Genomic DNA, 7,559 nt, shown 5'->3' on the forward strand with positions numbered 1-7,559 from the left:
GGCAGACAGGCCCTGGGAGATGGTCGGGATGGACTTTGTGGTGGGTTTGCCCAAGTCACGTGGCTGTACTGTCATTTGGGTTATCACCGACCATTTTTCTAAAATGGTGCATTTGGTGCCGCTTCCCCGGCTACCTTCTGCACGGGCCTTGGCAGCATTGTTTGTTAAACACATCTTCCGTCTTCACGGTATGCCAGACAAAATTGTCAGTGACCGAGGTCCCCAGTTTGCGTCTCGGTTCTGGAGAGAGCTTTGTCGCCTTCTCAGTATCGAGTTGAATCTCTCTTCGGCATATCATCCCGAGACGAATGGGTTGGTGGAGAGAGCCAACCAGACCTTGGTCACATATCTGCGACATTTTGTCTCTGCTAAACAAGATGACTGGGCATCTTTGCTACCGTGGGCGGAGTTTGCTCTTAACAATGCTGTAGCTGACTCCACTGGACAGACCCCATTCCTCCTTAACTATGGTCAGCATCCGCGGGTACCTGTGCCCATGCCCGTGTCTTCCGCCGATTCCAGGGTGGCAGACTGGGCTGTGGAGGCACGGGACATTTGGGATCGCACTCAGGATGCCATTCAGGCTTCCAAGGAGAGAATGAGGTCCTCCGCCGATGTTCATCGGCGTCCCGCTCCGACCTTTGCTCCTGGCGACTTGGTGTGGCTCTCCGCCCGTAACATCAGGCTGCGAGTTGAGTCCACTAAGTTTGCGCCTCGCTACTTGGGTCCCTTCAAGGTTCTCGAACAGGTTAATCCTGTGGTCTACCGCCTGGCTCTTCCTCCACGCTTGGGTATCACCGACACCTTTCATGTGTCCCTCTTGAAACACGTATACATGTCCCGGTTTTCCGAGTCATCTGTCGGGACATCGGGTTCGTCTACGGACGATTACGAGGTGAACGCTATTTTGGGATGTAAGGTGGTACGCGGCAAAAAGTTCTATCTGGTGGATTGGAAGGGTTATGGTCCAGAGAACAGGTCATGGGAGCCTGCTGAAAACATTCGGGCCCCACAGCTCATTGCTGCCTTCGAACGTAGCGAGGCCCAAGGAGGGGGGGCCCTAGGAGGGGGGGTAATGTTAGGAGTCGAGTTTCCTCTGCTGCACAGGGGGAATCTCGATCTGTCTCCGCTGCGGTCTCCCATTCTCCTCCAGCCGCAGTGGAGCCTGCTCAGCAGGGACGTCGATCCCAGCGTCTCGCTCAGTCTGACTCTGTGAGAAGAGTTACTGCTGCTTCTCCAGCTTCTGCCTGTAAAGCCTATACTGGTCAGCAGCGAGTGGACTTCTCTGGGACTAAGTCCTTGTCTGCGCACACTGAGCATGCCCAGGGCAAGATCTCCCATTGGAGATCGAGGGTCATGTGCTCAGACTCTGCAGCGCATTCTATTGGTCCTCTTGGCAGGTCTTGGAAGGGCAAAGTTTCTGTGGCCGCTTCCTGTTCTGCAACTATATAAACTGCGCACGGCCATGCGCTAGTGTACAATTTAATACGTGTGTTTGTTGTGAGTGCAAGTCGTTCTTTAAATACCCCTACCCTATTGTATGATTGTTCGCGTATGGAGTATGGCTGCTATCTAGCGCCCGACTTATCACTCAACGTGTCACACACACATGTCAGCGTCTACTGCTGTGACCGCCAGTGCGGTGCCACGCGCCAGTGTGCGCTTCCTGACCCACGTCTGGGTGCTTAGTGGTGCCTGCTAGCACGGCACAGTTTGCACTTCGGTGCCTTAATTATATAATTCCTTTCACACCCAGTAGCGGTGTAGTGCCAGCAAGGGTCTAATCGGACTACAATCCCTGTTGGGGTTTAGTTCGCTGACCACTTGCTCGCGCTCTATGTGCGGTACCGCGGTCCTGTGACGCAACAGGATCGCTTTCTTCACGCTGGGTGAGGTTTAACCCACGCGTGTATACTTTTGAATACCGCCATATTGTCTGTCATTTCCTAGCAGCAGGTTTCACCTGTACGGTGGACCCCGGACTGCGAACGCATCTATATCATCTCTCTTGGTGCGTTCCGCCAGTCCTAACAGCGCGTGCTCGGGAAATCTCGAGGAACGAGTATATTCGCTCATCACTAGTGTTGAGCGATACCGTCCGATACTTGAAAGTATCGGTATCGGATAGTATCGGCCGATACCCGAAAAATATAGAGGAAACTCTCCTTCAGGCCCTGGGATCCATAGGGATGTGTAAAATAAAGAATTAAAATAAAAAATATTGATATATTTACCTCTCCGGCGGCCCCTGAACTCAGCGCGGGTAACCGGCAGGCTTCGTTGTTCAAAATCAGCGCTTTTAGGACCTGAGAATCACGTCCCGGCTTCTGATTGGTCGCGGGCCGCCCATGTGACCGCCACGCGACCAATCACAAGCCGCGACGTCACCGCAAGCTATTAGCGCGCTCATTTTTGAAAAATGAGCGCGTTAATGACTTTCAAAGACGTAGCGGCTTGTGATTGGTCGCGGCCACGCGACCAATCACAAGCCGCTACGTCTTTGAAAGCCATTAACGCGCTCATTTTTAAAAATGAGCGCGTTAATAGCTTGCGGTGACGTCGCGGCTTGTGATTGGTCGCGACCACGCGACCAATCACAAGCCGCTACGTCTTTGAAAGCCATTAACGCGCTCATTTTTAAAAATGAGCGCGTTAATAGCTTGCGGTGACGTCGCGGCTTGTGATTGGTCGCGGCCACGCGACCAATCACAAGCCGCTACGTCTTTGAAAGCCATTAACGCGCTCATTTTAAAAAATGAGCGCGTTAATAGCTTGCGGTGACGTCGCGGCTTGTGATTGGTCGCGGCCACGCGACCAATCATAAGCCGCTACGTCTTTGAAAGCCATTAACGCGCTCATTTTTAAAAATGAGCGCGTTAATGACTTTCAAAGACGTAGCGGCTTGTGATTGGTCGCGGCCACGCGACCAATCACAAGCCGCTACGTCTTTGAAAGCCATTAACGCGCTCATTTTTAAAAATGAGCGCGTTAATAGCTTGCGGTGACGTCGCGGCTTGTGATTGGTCGCGGCCACGCGACCAATCACAAGCCGCTACGTCTTTGAAAGCCATTAACGCGCTCATTTTAAAAAATGAGCGCGTTAATAGCTTGCGGTGACGTCGCGGCTTGTGATTGGTCGCGGCCACGCGACCAATCATAAGCCGCTACGTCTTTGAAAGCCATTAACGCGCTCATTTTTAAAAATGAGCGCGTTAATGACTTTCAAAGACGTAGCGGCTTGTGATTGGTCGCGGCCACGCGACCAATCACAAGCCGCTACGTCTTTGAAAGCCATTAACGCGCTCATTTTTAAAAATGAGCGCCTTAATAGCTTGCGGTGACGTCGCGGCTTGTGATTGGTCGCGGCCACGCGACCAATCACAAGCCGCTACGTCTTTGAAAGCCATTAACGCGCTCATTTTTAAAAATGAGCGCGTTAATAGCTTGCGGTGACGTCGCGGCTTGTGATTGGTCGCGGCCACGCGACCAATCACAAGCCGCTACGTCTTTGAAAGCCATTAACGCGCTCATTTTTCAAAAATGAGCGCGCTAATAGCATGCGGTGACGTCGCGGCTTGTGATTGGTCGCGTGGCGGTCACATGGGCGGCCCGCGACCAATCAGAAGCCGGGACGTGATTCTCAGGTCCTAAAAGCGCTGATTTTGAACAACGAAGCCTGCCGGTTACCCGCGCTGAGTCCAGGGGCCGCCGGAGAGGTAAATATATCAATATTTTTTATTTTAATTCTTTATTTTACACATCTCTATGTATCCGATACCGATACCCGATACCACAAAAGTATCGGATCTCGGTATCGGAATTCCGATACCGCAAGTATCGGCCGATACCCGATACTTGCGGTATCGGAATGCTCAACACTACTCATCACTACTGATCTCCATTCCACCTTTTCATCCACAATGCGTAACTAGTGGCATTAATCCACGCCTTAACGCAAAAACCAAGCACCTTATTCCAACAACAGTATGTTACTGTAGCATTATAGTAGCATTTCTCTGGGAACTCCTTCCTAAGCCATTTAAGAAAAACTCTGTCAACTGGTACATAGAATATGGCAGACCTTGCATACCTATAAGCTTTGTAATAAAGGATCTGCTCTTTTAGGCATTTTTTCTTTGCATTATATTGTTCTGGTTTTTCTGCTTCAATCGACTTTTTTTTTTTACTACTTTTAAAGGAGCTTAAATTAACTATCATTATAAAAGATATATACTGTATCTCTTTATTTGGCCGGGATCACACACAGCGAGATACGGCCGAGTCTCGCAGGTTAAAACCAAGCTCTGGCACCGGCACTCCGGAGCGGAGCGTGCGGCCGCATAGCAATACATGGAGCCGCACGCTCCGCTCCGGAGTGCCGGTGCCAGAGCTTGGTTTTAACCTTCGAGACTTGGCCATATCTCGCTGTAGTGTGACTCCGGCCTTTGAGGAATTATCAGATTCATCACACAAAGCTTTTCCTTCAGCGAGAATCATAAAATTGGAGTCAATAAAATAGTGAAAAAGGTTTAATGCAATTAGGTTTTTAGATCTATTTTTTTGTAAGGAAGTACCAACAGATTGAAACAAATCCACAACATACAGTTATATGAAAAAGTTTGGGCACCCCTATAAATCTTAAGCTTAGTGTTTTATAAAAATTGTTTTTTTTTTGCAACAGCTATTTCAGTTTCATTTTATCATGAGAAAAGCTACTTAAAGTGGCCACTTGCAAATTGTTCTCCTGTTTGAATCTCCTCTGAAGAGTGGCATCATGGGCTCCTCAAAACAACTGTCTAATGATCTGAAAACAAAGATTATTCAACATAGTTGTTCAGGGGAAGGATACAAAAAGCTGTCTCAGAGATTTAACCTGTCAATTTCCACTGTGAGGAATACAATAAGGAAATGGAAGAACACAGGTACAGTTCTTGTTAAGGCCAGAAGTGGCAGGCCAAGAAAAACATCAGAAAGGCAGAGAAGAAGAATGGTGACATCAGTCAAGGACAATCCTCAGACCACCTCCAGAGAGCTGCAGCATCAACTTGCTACAGATGGTGTCACTGTGCTTCGGTCAACTATACAACACACTTTGCACAAGGAGAAGCTGTATGGGAGAGTGATGCGAAAGAAGCCATTTCTGCAAGCACGCCACAGACAGAGTCGGCTGAGGTATGGCAAAAGCACATTTGGAGAAGCCAATTTCTTTTTGGAAGAAGGTCCTGTGGACTGATGAAACCAAGATTGAGTTGTTTGGTCATATAAAAAGGCGTTATGCATGACGGCCAAAAAACACAGCATTCCAAGAAAAACACTTGCTACCCACAGTAAAATTTGGTGGAGGTTCCATCATGCTTTGGGGCTGTGTGGCCAATGCCGGCACCGGGAATCTTGTTAAAGTTGAGGGACGCATGGATTCCTCTCAGTATCAGCAGATTCTTGACAATAATTTACATGAATCAGTGACAAAGTTGAAGTTACGCAGGGGATGGATCTTTCAGCAAGACAATGATCCAAAACACCGCTCCAAATCTACTCAGGCATTCATGCAGAGGAACAATTACACTGTTCTGGAATGACCTGAATATCATTGAACATCTGTGGGATCATTTGAAGAGGGCTGTTCATGCTCGGCGACCATCAAACTTAACTGAACTGGAATTGTTTTGTAAAGAGGAATGGTCAAAAATACCTTCATCCAGGAACTCATTAAAAGCTACAGCAAGCGACTAGAGGCTGTTATTTTTGCAAAAGGAGGATCTACTACATATTAATGTCACTTTTCTGGTGGGGTGCCCATACTTATGCACCTGTCAAATTTTGTTTGAATGCAGATTGCACATTTTCTGTTAGTACAATAAACCTCATTTCAGGGCAGAAACATTGCTGTGTCCAACAGTTATTAGATATATGAAACTGAAATAGCTGTTGCAAAAAAAACAATTTTTATAAAACATTAGGCTTAAGATTAATAGGGGTGCCCAAACTTTTTCATATAACTGTATTCTTTAAACCAAGAGAAACTGTCTTGCCTCACTTGAACTGGAGCACCGTGCTGCGAACAATTAGGGTATGTTTCCACATTCAGTAAACGCTGTGTGTAGCAATATGTTATATGTTAATGTGGCCTCTAGGGGTCTCACTACTTTTATGTGTGTTCTATATTCTTTGTTTGGAACTTGTTGGATGTTGTTGTACTCGGAATTCATGTAATGGAGGTTGAGACATGATGTGAATAAAGAGCCTGGAGATACTCACAGAGTGTGATTTATGACAGGATTCATCAAACAGAACATGGTGGCAGCCGGGCACAGAACCTGCAAATTCTTAGAGCTTATATGAGGCTGGAACTGCACAGATCACTGCAACTGTAAGTACAGATTCCCTGACAGTACAGAAAAATGGAGACTGGTCTGAAGCCCCCTCAGAGACTGGATGTCACTTCATGTAATCTGTCCCAGACTTGGAGACATTGGAAGGAAGAGTTTACACTGTATGTGGATCTGACTGTGGGCCCCACTGATGACAAACGGAAAGTAAAGCTGTTTTATTACCTAATTGGGGAAAATGGCAGAGAATTAGCTCCCACACCTTGCTCTCAGACACAGACAACCTCCTCCTAGCAGACATTGTGCAGGCATTTGATAAACACTGTGACCCAAAGAATAATGAGACAGTGGAAAGATATAAGTTTTTCACAAGACATCAGGAGGATGGTGAAAATGTGGATAGATATCTGACAGAGCTGAGGAGACTTGCGGAAACATGTGGCTTTGGAGAGATCAGGGACAGTCTAATCAAGGACAGAATGGTGTGTGGCATAAAGGACAGTCATCTCAAAGAAAGATTACTGAGGGAGGAAGGCATGACTTTAGAGAAATGTATGCAAATCTGCAGGGCTGCTGAGCTCACAAAGCACAGCCTGAAGATGATGGCAGGCACCAGTGAGAATGATGATGACAAGGTACATGCAGTATCTATGAAAGGAAAGACAGGACCTGACTACCCTATAAACACTGTCCACTGCAAGTATTGTGGGAAAAGACATGAGAGAGACAAAACCAAGTGTCCAGCATATGGGGAAACCTGCAGGTCATGTGGCAAGAAGAATCATTCCTCTGCTGTCTGCAGGCAAGGAAGAGGCAAACAGTACAGACAGCTCCACACTGTGACACCAGACACTGACAGTGCAGAGGACATTACATGGCTACAAATGCAGTCTACAACAGAGAAAGTCAATGTAGTCGGGCAGTCAGTAGTGAAGGATGCCAAGCAGCTTTATGCAACATTCTTGTTGGATGAGAAGCCCATTAGATTTCAGCTGGATTGTGGAGCAAGCTGCAATGTAATTTCATTTGATCTGCTAAACAAACAGGTTTCTATTGAGCCAACTGACAAGGTACTGGTGATGTACAACAAAAGTGTTCTGAAACCAATGGGGACATGTAAGCTAAAAATACAAAACCCATGTAACAGAAAGAGTTATAGAGTTGAATTTACCGTGTTACGGGGTGGTAACCATGTACCATTACTGGGAGTAAAAGCAGTTCAGGCAATGG

This window comes from Ranitomeya imitator, chromosome 2 (genome assembly GCF_032444005.1).
Source record: "Ranitomeya imitator isolate aRanImi1 chromosome 2, aRanImi1.pri, whole genome shotgun sequence".
NCBI lineage: Eukaryota > Metazoa > Chordata > Amphibia > Anura > Dendrobatidae > Ranitomeya > Ranitomeya imitator.